The 16,092-nt window shown below is 42.2% G+C and overlaps 1 protein-coding gene across 2 annotated transcripts in view; it reads right to left on the reverse strand.

The window, feature by feature from the left end:
• syt1a (synaptotagmin Ia) overlaps window positions 1–16,092 on the reverse strand; it is a 214,453-nt gene that overhangs the window by 126,638 nt on the left and 71,723 nt on the right. The gene's annotated exons all lie outside the window — the stretch shown is intronic.

The raw sequence follows: 16,092 nt of genomic DNA on the forward strand, positions 1-16,092 counted from the left end.
ATGCATAAGATAAGAAAATTCAAATAAGGATAAAAAAAAACCATTTTTCCTCCTGGAAGTTGTACTTCGACAAGCGTCTTTGTTGTTGCAGAATTTTCCCTCAGTTCAGGATTTCTTTTAAGTGCAGAGCTTCTCTTAAAACACCTCGCTGTGCCTTTAAAATCACACACTAATGAGGAATTCAATTACATTTTATTGAAAAATGAAAAAACTGAACAATCCAAGCATGTGGCTTTAACACATTTTCATATGAATGATGAAGTGGGTCTGTGTTTATGTGGAACAACAAAGTCGTACTAGACCCATAAATAATGCATTGTTGCAGTGTGAAGATATGTGGACGTCTACGCTTGGCAGAGAAAAATCTGCATAAGTGACAGCTCGCTGGTTCTTCCTTCACAGCATCAAAACAGTGGGTGCGTCTATAAATTAGTCCTGCATGCAGCAGAGTGTCATCCAAGGTCATATTTATATTCACAGCCTTTTTTTTTTTTACTTTACACTATACTTTCTGTTTTGGGAATGTTCCAGTCATATAAGTTTGAATCGAGTTGCTATTACAGGTAACTAAGCGGCTTAAGCGATCGTATTTGTAAATAACTTTCCAAACACAAGCTGTTTTCTTTTTATCCGAGCAGATTGTGTTGACACATCGTTTTCCATCACCATGCCTACCATCTGAAGCATACATGTAATTATATTTATTCTAATATTCACAATTTCCCATTAAGCTGTCATTTCAATTGCTTTGTATTTAGAGCCCACCTAATAAAATTTAAGGTTGTAAGGCAGTGTAGCAAACATGTTAATGACTCTAAGGAAAAGAATGATATTCCCCAGGGGCCGATACATTTTATGGTTCATTAAATCTACTTAATGACATGTAAAACATGAGCAACATAATATTCACCATCCCCAGAGCAATAACACAACAATAAAGCAGGTTCAAATCTATGTTAAATGGCTACTGCGGGGAAGACTGACATGTTAAATTCATAAATATGAAATCAGATGAAAAGTGGCAAAATCACAGAGGTGCGTTTCCAGGATTTTTGAAAATTGTGGTAACCTGTGGGGGATCAAGAACCAGTCAGAGAGAGACTATTTCTGTCAACTAAATATCATCCAATACAATTATCAATAAGCAATATAAACCTGGGGACGCACATATCACCTTTTTTTAGTGTTCATACCTAAATAGTAAAACAGACACAGTTGATACTCAACTTTAAAAGAACTCTGGGGTCTTTGCTAGTCTTGTGTTAGCATGCTATATGAGTCATGCGTTGGAGAGTGTGAACCTAAATAGAGACTTACTAAACAAAACACAACTTTTTATTCGACCGGTTTGCAGTCCAAACAAAGTGTAAAGCTTACAGGGAACGAGCAAAACTACATTGAAAAACAAGCAGGGAAGACGTCTATGAACCCCAAAGAAAACACATGAAGCACATGAAGGAAGGTAACAGACACTCTCACAAAGGACAAAGGGTAACAGAGGCTATAACTCTGCACATTCTCACAGACACAATGAGGACAAATCAAGGGAATGAGACACAGCTGAGGAACAAAGCATGGCTGAACTAACCAAGAAAATGAGACAAGGAAGTAAATATAAGGCACACAAGACTGATGGCTATCAAAATAAAACAGAACGCTAACAGACTTAAACAGACACGAGGACTTGACAAGACACAGGAAATTAAAGGATGCTGGGGAACTAGAAAAGCTTAACCAAGTTGTTATAACAACTTGAAGACAACAAACACAAATGACAAAGGATCCTGGACAATATACACGAGGCATTAACAAAGAATGCCTAATGACAACACAAATACAGACACTTAAAACATAAAACTCTATTCACAAACAGAAACAAGGTTACAGAAGAAGCAGTAACACGAGAATCCCAAAATATAATCATAAGAAAAGCAACCGATAGCAAATAACACAAAACCCCCAAATCACATCTGAGGTCCGTGACAGTCTGAGCAAAGAGCCAGTGTTGTGTCAGTCTGTTCTGGATACAATCTGCACTTTACCATTGTGTGCGTTTCCCTTTGTGCAATAAAAATAAACGTAATGTTCCCATCGCCACCTCTCAAAAGCTGTAGACCACTGCACCATTGTCCACCTCATACACATGAATCAAAATCAACTGACTGCAGTGCAAGTTTCCAGGGAGAAAAAGGCAACGCAGTATTTTTGTTTACTGCGCGGCGTGGAGCTCTTACTACGTGACGTAAATGACTGTAACTGCAAATGTGATTACTGAATTTATCAGAGTAGCTCATTACATCACTGCATTACTAAAGAATGTTAAGTTTACACACAACACTCGTCATGTGTAACACATATACATCATTTTTGATATTTTTTATATATTTTCAGTAATGACTGAAACACTGCTGAGTGGTAGAAAAAAAATAAAGGCGCTAGGCAATGGTAGGTAGAAGAACAAAACATTAAGAAGCAATAATGAGGACAGCAGTGCATTTCCCAAAAGCTCAACAAAGTCTGGTAGAGAGTTTCTTTAAATTCCTTCACACTTTAAAGAAACTCAAAACAAAGACCTGGTTTGGAAAAACGACTGCAAAACAGTATTATGTATTTATATTTGTACTGTGGTGCTAACAGTTAGCCCAAGCTCCCACTACAGCACTTCCAGGAAACCCACTGAACAGATATCTTCAATCATAATTTGTTGTTTGGCTTCATCATTGGCTGTCCGGTCGTTAAGTGATGACGTGATGAATCCTACTTCCGGGCCTAAAGTAGCCTGTGTTTAATATGGCTTTTGTGTTGTTAACATGTTTAATGTTTTGTATTTTCTTCTATTTAATCTCAAAAAGCTCCTAAAATAGTCAGTGATCACTGTTGACCTCCCTCGGCTTTTATTACCGCTAATCATTTATTTAAGCTCAGTTTTTAAAACCTTAGGATGTAACTACAGTCACGGTCACGTAGCACATCATTATATACCAGCTAGCCAAACTTCAGTAACCCTACAAACGTCACTGCTGTTTAGTTTTCTGTCTTCATTTATGCTGGAAGTGATAGCAGAGCTGTACGTTTTAATTTGTCTCCAAAACCCCGCAGTCAGGACATGCTATATTGTATTTAGATAGAAGCTAGCGAGCTAACTCCCTGCTAACTTCTAACTCCGTTAAATGTCATAAATTCCGTTTTCATGGATGCCTGGATGTTAAACTCAATTGTTACACCTGGTAGAGCAGAACGTTGATCATTTTATTAAAGATGAAAGACTTTAGACAGTTTTTCAACTCTCAGTAATGCCATAGTGATCGTTTGATATATGGACCTGCAGTGGAGTTTAGGCCCAGACACGGCTAGTGACATCAGACTTAACGACCGGATTGTGTAGCTTGTTGTTTGATAGGCTACATGAGGCGATAAAATGTAAAAACTTTAATAAGTCCTGTTAGTTAGCCATGTTGGTACCTTTGGAAAAAATGAAACCGCTCTCTTCTAAAACAATTGCTGAGAAAAATAAACTGCAGGTACCAAGACAAACACAACGCACCTGCTTTGCATTGAAAACTTGCAATAATCCAACTTGACAATGAGCTCAGTGAGGCGTATCCTGAAACTACATGCAGATAAATAAGTCTTTCGTCTGCCTTTGTTTATTGTTTATCCAGCTGAGTCATCTGTGCACACGGATGTTGAGGTGACAGCTATTCGTTATCGACAGACCGTTTTCACACACAATTGGCCGTATTCAGCGAATGGCCAGTGGGGACGAGCGATGTGTTGGATAACCAGTACAGAGAGCAGCTGGGGATCTCCTCCCAGCAGATGCTGCCTGTTGCAGAGGTGTGGGAAGATTTCCAATACAGCCCTGGAGGGAGGGGGATAATGTCGAGGTCAGAATGTCATCTACACTCACTGTTGTACTTTTGTCTTGGGAAGCTAAAAACACAATCTTTTAAATGCGATACATTTAACCCATTTCAGTACTACAATAAATACTCATTTGATACATTTATTCAGTGAACTACTTTGATGTCATATAGTAAAAAGAAAATCAAAGAATAAACAGACAGATTGACATATTAAGTCCATAACTGGATCGAATTAGCCGATTTATCCCTTTATCTGATATATCAGGAATGAACAGATTTGAATGTTTCTTCAAGCAAAAAACCGCTGAGTCACCACTGAGGGTTAAAATACAGTCCACATGATTTCATCCTCAACACAGTCATCACTACACACATTTTAACAAGTGTTAAAATCAGGTGCAGCGTCTACGCAGCCATGAAAAAGAGGATTTGTGAGTAAGTAAGCAGTAAGCTGGCTGGGTTGCTGACATCTAAAGATTACATGCCTTGTTCCATCTAAAGTGTTTCGAAATAATAATCTGGATCACAGATTTACAACTAGAAGGTCCTGGGTTTAAATCCACCGTCTCGCTGGGGGCTTTCTGGGTGGAGTTTGCATATTCTTCCCTTGTCTGAGTGGGTTCTCTCTGGCTCTCTCCCACAGTCCAAAGACTTCCATGTAAGGCAACTGTAGACTGTAAATTGACAGGTGTGAATGTAAGTGAGGATGGTTGTTTGTGTTTGTGTTAGCCCTGTAATAGACTGGGGACCTGTCCACGGTGTACCCTGCCTGTGACAGCTGGGATAGGCTCTAGCCCAACTGTAACCCTGAATTGGATAAGTGGAAGAAAATGGATGGATACTGGGACTGCACCTATTGTATCTCTTTGACATTGTGCATCCAATGCAGTTTTCAGCCTTTGGACAGCCTTAAATCATATCGTGATCATTTCATAAATGGGGCATTTAGTCTGGACAGGGTGTTTAATTTTGAAAATGGACCTGATATGACTTCTGTCCAGCTTGATCCTGCTTTTATAAAAAACTAGAGAATGGACAGTTATTTCTGAGACTTCAGTAGTTGCAGCTGGAACAGGAAGCAGCCACTCCCATTACACTGCTCCAGGGAAACTGAAGCTGGGCTTTTTCGTGTATCGTGATAAAGTAACCCTTAGTTACAGAACTATTGGTGGTCAAATATAAAAACTGAAGCTCTGAAATGTATTCAATGGGGTTAATTTGTTCTCAATCAAAGGATGCATTCACTGAGGTGAGCTGAGTCCCATCACATGACAGGAAGAAGACACAGAAAACTGACAAACATACAGTCATGACAGTGTCTGAAAGGGTACCAAAAATATAATAATTTATAATAATTAATATCCCGTTACCAAAAATTACTGAAATCCTAGCCGGCCAAACAGTGGCTCGCCTTTTCTGAGTGTCCAAGTTTTAAGAGCTTAGATAAAAGATACATCATCAGTGCTACTAAAGAGCTGCAGAGGGACAGAATGATAACCAAATTATTTTTTATGACTCATGCTTATTTAGGTAAGGATATCAGCACTGCAGCACATTAAAATGATGAGAGGCAGAAGCTTGGACCTAGAAACAGTCCAATCAGATGGTTAATTAACAAAGAGGTAACATAACGGGACAGTTAAATGATAATATAGTGATTCGTATCTCAAATTTGGTGTCATGGTTAAATTCCAAACCAAGCTAAGATTCCACATGTAATCCAGATGTGGCCGGGGAAATCAATCAGCATCCATGTTCTAAAGCCAGAAAACTAGCAGGAAAAATATTCATTGAGCACAGGAGGAGATGAGACTAACAGCATCACTCTGTACTGTAGTTGTGTGAATGTGGTATGACTGCTGATGATTATCATTCATTCTCCCTCTCATACTGTGAAAAGTGTGTTTACCCGCCAACTGATGCACAGATTAAAAGCCATTACCTCTACTTGGCGAAAGTATAAAGGAAAGGTATTTTAGGGGACCTGGATTCATTCACATTTCAATGCACCTGTCAGGCCTCATCTGAATGCAATATGACTAAAGTAAAAAGGTAAATAAATCCTGTTTTGCATATAAAAGATATTCTAATTATACAAGAGTGTGGTAAAAGTTCATAACAGATTAGACTATATTTCGATGTTAATAAGAGCTGCTCAGGAAGGTTCAAATCAAATCAAGTCACTTTTATTGTCACATTACATGTGCAGGTACATTGGTACAGTACATGTGAGTGAAATTCTTGTGTGCGAGCTTCACAAGCAACAGAGTTGTGCAAAATACAATAATGTAAACAAGCAAAATACAAGAATGGCTACTGCAATAAAACAAATTGTCAGCAATGTGAAGGGAATTTTTAAAAGAATTCTCATGTCACTGAATTTTAATTCACCAGCCAGCTTGTTTTTTGTGCCCGCGTTAACATGCGTCAGCTCGTTTCATTTTTCCTGATCTGTTAGTTGTGGCGCTCTCACACGCTTTCCAGCTGTTCTCACATGTAAAACACATACAGAGCGAGCAGGCTGTGGTGAGAGCAAGCGTTATTACAGTCATGTGCACGAGTCAGTGATGCGTCATCACTTGAAATGCACCGCTAAATATGCATGGATAACAAATAGCACCATCAGAACACAATGAGCATGTCATGATGATATTAGCTGCTAGAAACTGAGTATTTGCCTTTGTGCCTTTCAGCAGCCATCTGCACAAGTTCTTTTGTGAAGCGTCGTAGAGCACAGCTCCCAGTTCCTGCTGGGTTTTCACATTTTCTCCTCCAATCCTTCTGCTCATCAGTTTTTTTGTTTGTTTTTTTAAAAATAATTTAGTACTAAATTCTGGGATTCATAATACGAAATGAGGAGATGTTTACCTATATGTGACTATAGCTCTCATCGCCATCTTCCGCACATAAATCAGACATATTTCACAATTTTCATTCATTGCCTTTGTGTACTTGAAAAGAACCATACATAGGGAAGACCAACAAGTAAGTATGTGTGACACACTAATGTGTGATCCCATCAGAAGTAGTACTTAAAAGAAAGAGAGATTTGTCACCGAAGTGAACTATGTTTAATGAGGTAGTTGCACCCCCCAGCCTCCGGGTGGCGCATTGTTCAGTGAGACAGAATAGCGAGGTCATAGGTCCTCCTCTCCAATATGGCAGAAGCGAGGCAAAGAGAAACTTCACCAGTCGTCTCTGTCTCATCATTTCCCTGTTTTGCAGGTTTGTAACCGGTAAAACTATAGTAAAACGGTTGTAAAATATTGATAAGAAACATAGCTAAATGTGGGGGTATAAATCAGCGGGTAAACGCTGTTATTTGTTACGTTTTATGAAGTAGAAGGACTGGAAAAAAATGCCAAAGCCTAGCCAGCCGCGGGCGCCATTTTGGTTTCCTTTCTCCACTTATTTCAGGTCGTTTTAGCTGAATAAGCTCCTTGTCGTGTCCTGATTTTGTGAATATGAATGTTAATCTGCTGTTGGCAGTGAAGAACAACTGTTTACTGGTTCTGAAAAGTGATTTTGAGAATGTTAAAGCTAAAGCTAAGCCTGCCAGCATACACATGACTCTTTCATGTATTTGTGAGCTACTAAGCTAAATTGGTTTAAGACCAAGCACTGGTATGTTGGTTAAAACAATCAGAATACATAGGTATTTGGGTTAAGAGTTAAATCGAGGTAAAAATGTATTTGAACATGCATTTCATATTGTTTTGAATTGTCATTCAGAGAGAATAGCCGAGTAAATGATTTGAAGGTCACTACACGTGAAGTACTCTTGTTTCCCATGAAAAGATCGTGGTATTGCAGCTTGAACTTACACACGGTTTTATTGTTATTTCTGTTGTATATAGAGAATGGTGATGCTGCAAGTTAAAAATACATGTGATTGTATAAATAAATATGGCAGAAGCGAGGCAAAGAGAAACTTCACCAGTCGTCTCTGTCTCATCATTTCCCTGTTTTGCAGGAACATTTAATCTGTTTTACCGGCCCAAACTCTGGGTCGGTTACAGATTCTTGGTGGCCCGTACGGGGATTGGTTCCACATCATCAATGGAGCTGATCCTCACACATCCATAAGACCTGCTGCGGAGCTGATGGTCCAAGGAGAGTTGGTGTAAAGCGGAGGAGCTGCTATCCACTACAGAGGGAAGATCCAGTTTAGAACTACCCATCGCAGAGCAACGAGGAGGACATCATGGCTGACGGCGTAAGGAAGAGCCTGGTGTGGGACATCAGGAAGGGCCTTTTCGCGCTGATGCCGGATCAGCTTTTTGAGATTGCTGCAAAGGTGGGTCCAGTACCAGGCAAGGATCTGTCAGAGCTGTCAAGTGATGATGCAGAAGGAAGCTTCGAGTACATCAACTCCTTCATCTACAGCAAGGCAATGTTAGAAGCTGAGGACAGTGGGATGGGGGAATTGTTAGCGCTAAAGGACATGGTAGATGAACTTCTGAATCCTACCGACAACCAGACCAGTGCCGTGGAGACAGATGTGGAAACACGGACGCCAGAGCGTGCACCCCACCCTACCTCAGAGCCCAGCCAGTTCAATGCAGCTCAAGTAAACATGGATCAGTCTAACTCTAGCCTTAACATCCCACAAGAAGAACTCCTTAAAATGATTTCGGACTATGAGAAGGTTGGTAGGACATTGCAAGGTTTAGTAAAAACTCCTGCACTACAGCAAGCTCAAGAACAACTCACCTCACAAAGTAATGTTAGACCTCCCCCAGGCCCTGTAGTTTCCCTCAAAGACCTACCTTATCTTCCGAGACGTGAGTTCAAGGTTCAGGGAGGCCAAGTAGGAGATCACATGTCAGACATCAGCTACAACAGTGTGTGTAGGCAGATAGAGGAGGGTCTAAAAGAGAATTTTACAGAATCTGAGATTGTTAGAGGGGTGTTAAAAATAATTAAACCAGGCAGTTTCAAGGACATGTTAGTTAATAAAGATGACATGACAGTTGCCGGGTTAAAAGGATTCCTGCAGTCCCATCTTGGAGAAAGGAGTAGTACAGAGCTGTTCCAGGAACTGATTTGTGCCAAACAGAGAGAAAATGAAACAACACAACAATTTCTCTACCGCATAATTGGCCTAAAACAAAGAGTTCTTTTTGAGTCCAAAAAGACTGATTCTGAGATTAAATATACCCCAGAAACAGTTCAAGGTGTCTTCTTGCACACAGTTTATCAGGGGATCGGACATAAGGACAATGATATTAGAAGAGAGCTGAAGCCCTTGCTGGCGAACCAGTCAGTGACAGATGAGATGATTCTGAAACATGCAATGAAAGTGACCAGTGAAGAATCTGAGCGTCACCGGAGATTAGGTTCCACACCCCGAGCAAAACAGTTCAGTGCTCATGTTGCCCATGTGGATGAGGGGAAAGTCAAACTAACAAAGAGAGAGGTTGCAGATCAAAAGTCAACAGCCGACACAGTAAAGCAACTGGAAGAGAAGATTGATGCACTCACTAGAGTAGTAGATTCACTCGCAGAAAAAATGAAGAAAGAGTCTTCTAGCAGTACAGCTAGACCAGCTGCAACAAAGACTGAGAGACTTTATGCATGTTCTACATGTTCACAGGTGGGCTCTAAAAATTGTAACCACTGCTTCTCATGCGGCGAAGAGGGCCATAGAGCAATTGGCTGCCTCAAACGTCCAAAGCAGCCGGGAAACGAGGGCCGGTTGCTGCGGAGGGACCAGCGGTGACCGGGACAACATCGGAGTCCCACTTTGACACAGAGACTGAATCATGTGACAACACCAAAGTGCACCAAGCTAAACTCAAGAGACAGAAATCCAAGAAGAGCAAAAATGAGCCACTAAAAACCGCTGTAAGCAACAGAGAGCCAATAGTAAGACTAATAGGAAAAAAAGCAACAACAAAATGCCTTCTTAATGGGTTAACTGTGACCGCTCTTGTAGATACAGGGGCTCAGGTTAGCTTGATAGACCGAGCTTGGAAAAATAAATACATTCCAGATGTCAATGTTCGTCCGATAGCAGAGCTCATAGAGTTAACTGACTATGGGAAAGTGCCAAAGATTTATGCAGTTAATGGGGAATCTCTTCCATTTGATGGGTGGGTAATATTAACTGTAAATTTGCCAGGCAATGAAGACCCAGAGCTTTCCATGAACGTGCCGTTTCTAATTAGCTCAGTGCCCTTAGACACACCACTCATAGGGTTCAATGTGGTGGAAGTGTTAATCCAGGGAAGCCCAGCACAGGCTGCTTCTAACTTAGCTAAGCTACTTGGGGGTGCACTGTCTATTCCAGTCGATGAAGCACAGGGAATGGTACATTTCATCCAGACACATCAGGAGAACACAGCTCAGGGGCGCTTGAGGGTGGGTTACAGAGACACAGTAATTCCTGCTGGCAGCACAACCTGGGTAAAGTGTAAAGTCCCACCACAGCTTGACCCAAGTGAACGTTTAGTCTTGTTTGAGCCTGAAGAGAGTTCTGTCCAGTTGCAGCAGTTAGGATTAGGAGAGGGACTCTTAGAGATCCAGCCCGGCAAACTACCTTATGTAGCTGTGCCTGTAGAAAACCACACTAGACATGACATTGTTCTAACAAGAAAGACTGCTATTGGTAGCGTCCAGGCAATTAAGAAGGTGATAGAGACAGATTCACCCATTGAAAACGACGCTAAAGTAGAGGCAACTACTGTTTGTCAGGCAGAGACAGGTTCCCCTAGAACTTTGTGGCAGCCACCAGTAGATCTAGGCCATCTTGAGAAACAGCAGCAAGACATTGTGGAAAAGATGTTATGGGAGGAGTCAGGCGCTTTCGCTAAAGATGCTCATGACATTGGTTGTATTCCTAGTTTGCACATGTCACTCAACCTCAAAGATGACATCCCAGTGCAGAGGGCCTATTCCTCTGTCCCAAAGCCTTTGTTCTCCGAAGTGAAGGAGTACATTCAGGACCTCCTGGCCAAGGGGTGGATTAAATCCAGGTCACCGTATGCTGCTCCAGTCGTCTGTGTCCGAAAAAAAGACGGCTCGTTACGCCTTTGTATAGACTACCGTCTGCTGAATCAGAAGACCATTCCGGATAAACACCCTCTTCCTCGGATCCAAGACCTGACCGACACTCTGGGGGGGCATTCATGGTTCAGTATCCTTGATCAGGGAAAGGCGTACCACCAGGGCTTCATGGCGGAGGGCTCACGTCACCTCACAGCCTTCGTCACCCCCTGGGGTCTTTATGAGTGGATACGAATACCCTTCGGCCTCTCCAATGCACCTGCGGCTTTTCAAAGAAGCATGGAGGAGATGTTAGATTCGCTCAGGGACAATTGTTGTATCCCATACCTGGACGACATCTTATGCTATGCACCAACATTTGAAGAGCATGTTGAGGGTGTGAGACAAGTTTTAAGAGCACTCCAGAGGCACGGAGTAAAACTAAGACCCGAAAAATGCGAACTGTTTCGCAAAGAAGTAAGGTATGTTGGCCGCCTTGTATCTGCAGAAGGGGTAAGGATTGATCCAAAAGACTTAGAGGCCGTAGAATCCCTAAAAACTAAGACACCTCAAACAGTTGGTGATATAAGGCGTCTACTTGGCTTCTTAAGCTACTACAGAAGCTACGTCCAAGACTTTTCGAGGATTGCAAAACCTATCTATGAACTGTTAAAAGTAAAACCGGACATGCCAACCTTCCCATCGCGCCAACTGAAGACTAAAGGTCCCCAGTTGTCATCCAAGGCCCCCGTTGAATGGACTAGTGAACACCAGCATGTACTTGAACAGCTAATTACCATGCTTACGAGTCCCCCAGTTTTGGCCTACCCAGATTTTAACTCACCGTTCTGCCTCCACACAGATGCCTCAGAACAGGGCCTCGGTGCTGTTCTTTACCAGCGCCAGGATGGAAAATTACGGGTAATAGCGTATGGGTCCAGGACATTGTCACCAGCAGAAAAGAATTATTGTCTCCATAGCGGCAAGCTAGAATTTCTGGCACTTAAATGGGCAGTGTGTGAGCGTTTTAGAGACTATCTGTACTATGCTCCACACTTTACCGTCTATACAGATAATAATCCATTGACCTACGTTATGAGTACTGCCAAGCTTAATGCCGTGGGCCATCGCTGGGTCGGGGAACTGTCAGACTTTCACTTTGAGATCAAATACAGGCCTGGCCGGGCCAATGTTGATGCTGACACATTGTCCCGTCTCCCTCTTAACATTGACATGTATGTGGGTGAGTGCACTGAAGAGTTATCACCTGAGGTGGTCCAAGCAGCCTGGGGTGGAGCTAGAGCAGCTCGAGAAAGTGATGTTGCATGGATTGCTGCCCTAACTATCGCTGAAAATGCAGCCCGGGAGCCACATCCAGTTTTCCCTGCAATCGACCAAAATGAGCTAGCTCAAGCACAAAGAGAAGACAAAACGGTTGGAGAAATAATGAGGCTAAAGGAGAAAATGACAGTCTTAACAAATGACATCAGAAACACAGTGACTAAAACAACGAGGAAAATGTTGCAGGAGTGGGACAAATTACATTTCAAAAACGGACTGATGTATAGACAGACAGGTGAAAGGCAACAACTAATCCTCCCCGCAAAGTACAAAGAGACGGTGTTAAAGCACCTGCATGATAACATGGGACATATCGGCACAGAGAGAGTACTGGCACTGGTGAGAGAGAGGTTCTACTGGCCGTACATGAAACGGGACATAGAAAGCTATGTTACCAGGAAGTGCCGATGTATCATTAGCAAGAAGCCAACAACCCAAGTACGTGCTCCAATGGGCACCATCACATCCACCTCGCCTTTGGACCTGGTCTGCATCGACTATCTCCACCTGGAGCCCAGCCGGGGGGGATATGAATACATTCTTGTCGTCGTGGACCACTTCACCAGGTTTGCCCAGGCGTACCCTACCAAAAACAAGTCTGGGAAGACAGCAGCTGAGCGAATCTTTGGAGAGTTCATTCCGCGCTTTGGGTACCCAGCACGACTTCACCACGACCAAGGGCGCGAGTTTGAAAATGAACTTTTCAAGACACTGAGGGAGAAATCAGGTACTGGACACTCGAGAACATCCCCATATCATCCTCAAGGTAATCCTGCCGAGAGGTTTAACAGGACACTTTTACAAATGTTAAGAACTTTAGGTGAAAAAGAAAAGGGGAATTGGAAGGATCATTTGCCACACATAGTTCACGCTTACAACTGTACGCGCCATGAATCCACAGGTTTTTCCCCCCATTTTCTACTGTTTGGGCATCACCCGCGCCTTCCTGTAGACATTTTATTTGGTCTAGTTGGGGAGAAGCAGATAATGTCACACAAAAGCTACACAGACAGGTGGGCGAAAAGAATGACAGAAGCGTACAGGATAGCCAGTGAAAAAAGTAGGTTGTCTAGTATCAAAAACAAGTCTTTCTATGATAAAAAGCTGAGGGGTGTAGTGTTACAGCCTGGTGATAGGGTCCTCGTAAGGAACTGCAGTGAACGTGGGGGACCAGGGAAGCTGCGATCTTACTGGGAGAAAACCATTTATTTGGTTAAAGGGCAAATAGGTGATAATCCAGTTTATGCAGTCTATTCGGAGGGCAGTGATGGAAGTAAAACCAGGGTCCTACACCGTAACCTCCTATTACTGGTTAACGACCTCCCAGTTGAGGCTCCGCCTCCGAGATCTGAGCAGGCACCTAAGAAACCGATTAGACAGAGAGAAGCGGAGTTAAGTGAACAAAACAGACAGAAAAGCGATTCTAGTGACTCAGAATCTGATGAGGATGCAGGAGGGTACTGGTTTAGGTTCCCCAGAGAGGCTAGACATGTTGAAAGAGACGTCCATTATAGTCAATCTGGCGTACCCCCAACAAGCCAAAGCCCTGAGGACCAAAGGAACCGCTTCCAGTTACCAACTAGAGACAGTGAAAGAGAAAGAACCTCCAGCGAACATGAACAGACAGGAATAGACAGTCAGATGCCCCCTGTCCCTGAGGTACAGGCACAGCCAAATTGTCTGGAAGAAGGATGTGAACGCTCCACTTTACCTGGCCAAGCGCTACCACAGATACCAGCAGGTGACCCACAGACTGAGTTAAGAAGGTCAGCCCGAGAAAGGAGACCTAGACAAGTGTTTACTTATGAGTCACTGGGAGAACCGGCTCTACAGCCACAGGCCATAGTATCTGCACTAGCTGCGCCATTCTTTCCATACCAGCCATGGACACTAACACCTTTTGTACCATTTAGCCCAGGGTTTGCATCTTGTGTGCCTTATACAGTTGGGCCATATACTTACCCTGCACATATGCCATGTTGAGTATTTGACTGTATTACTTTTGAAAATGTTTGTATTTTTGAATGTCAGGAGCCATTTCCATTTGTCAGGGAGCGTGTGACACACTAATGTGTGATCCCATCAGAAGTAGTACTTAAAAGAAAGAGAGATTTGTCACCGAAGTGAACTATGTTTAATGAGGTAGTTGCACCCCCCAGCCTCCGGGTGGCGCATTGTTCAGTGAGACAGAATAGCGAGGTCATAGGTCCTCCTCTCCAATATGGCAGAAGCGAGGCAAAGAGAAACTTCACCAGTCGTCTCTGTCTCATCATTTCCCTGTTTTGCAGGTTTGTAACCGGTAAAACTATAGTAAAACGGTTGTAAAATATTGATAAGAAACATAGCTAAATGTGGGGGTATAAATCAGCGGGTAAACGCTGTTATTTGTTACGTTTTATGAAGTAGAAGGACTGGAAAAAAATGCCAAAGCCTAGCCAGCCGCGGGCGCCATTTTGGTTTCCTTTCTCCACTTATTTCAGGTCGTTTTAGCTGAATAAGCTCCTTGTCGTGTCCTGATTTTGTGAATATGAATGTTAATCTGCTGTTGGCAGTGAAGAACAACTGTTTACTGGTTCTGAAAAGTGATTTTGAGAATGTTAAAGCTAAAGCTAAGCCTGCCAGCATACACATGACTCTTTCATGTATTTGTGAGCTACTAAGCTAAATTGGTTTAAGACCAAGCACTGGTATGTTGGTTAAAACAATCAGAATACATAGGTATTTGGGTTAAGAGTTAAATCGAGGTAAAAATGTATTTGAACATGCATTTCATATTGTTTTGAATTGTCATTCAGAGAGAATAGCCGAGTAAATGATTTGAAGGTCACTACACGTGAAGTACTCTTGTTTCCCATGAAAAGATCGTGGTATTGCAGCTTGAACTTACAGACGGTTTTATTGTTATTTCTGTTGTATATAGAGAATGGTGATGCTGCAAGTTAAAAATACATGTGATTGTATAAATAAATATGGCAGAAGCGAGGCAAAGAGAAACTTCACCAGTCGTCTCTGTCTCATCATTTCCCTGTTTTGCAGGAACATTTAATCTGTTTTACCGGCCCAAACTCTGGGTCGGTTACATATGCAGCCACGTCCTATAACACTTTCCCAAATAAGCAACGGATATCGTCAACAAAAACGTCATTTTCTTCTCTCACAGCATATATACAGTAGCAACAGTAAAATCTCAATGCTTAACATCCTGTGCAGTAGTTTATGTAACAATATGATGAGAAGGCAAAGACAGAATCTTCAGATCTGAGTAGACTGAGAACCAGTCAAGGGGGGATAGGAGATACTCGACAGGAGAGATATTACCACAGTAATCTACACTGAGAGGGTGAGCTGTAGAGCAAGCTGACCTTGAAGAGGTTAACCTGCCAATCAAAAGAGTGTTTCTCCTCTCTGACAGGCAGTGAGGCAGAAAAGCAAAGACCCAGATATGTCAGCTGGGCCCAGATGTATAAATGATGTGGAGACAAAAAAAGATTGTGCGCCACTTTTCTGACTGAACTTGGTGTGATTTAAAACACTGGGGGAAGTGCTGCCACCTTTTTTTTACATATACCTGTAGCACTAAACACAACTGAAGCAGATGGATTTGTTGCTTTAGTTTTAGAGGTACTTGGGCAAAAGTCAGAGCAGAAATAAGCGCTCATCAAAAACAATGTTTAAGAGAAAAGTTAAGGACTCAAGTAGGTAGAGTTGAAAGCACAGACTGAACTTATTGTTGTGACATCTGTCTGTGAAATGTGCAATATGAATATACTTTTGCTTACTTTCACTTTACTGATGATGGCTCAGTAGCATTTAGTGTCAACAAAGCACAAGTATAGGAAGCGGAATAGAGCCATAACTGAAAACCTATGCTGTCTCTTAAATCATATGCCTTTGTACA

Source organism: Astatotilapia calliptera, chromosome 17 (genome assembly GCF_900246225.1).
Source record: "Astatotilapia calliptera chromosome 17, fAstCal1.2, whole genome shotgun sequence".
NCBI lineage: Eukaryota > Metazoa > Chordata > Actinopteri > Cichliformes > Cichlidae > Astatotilapia > Astatotilapia calliptera.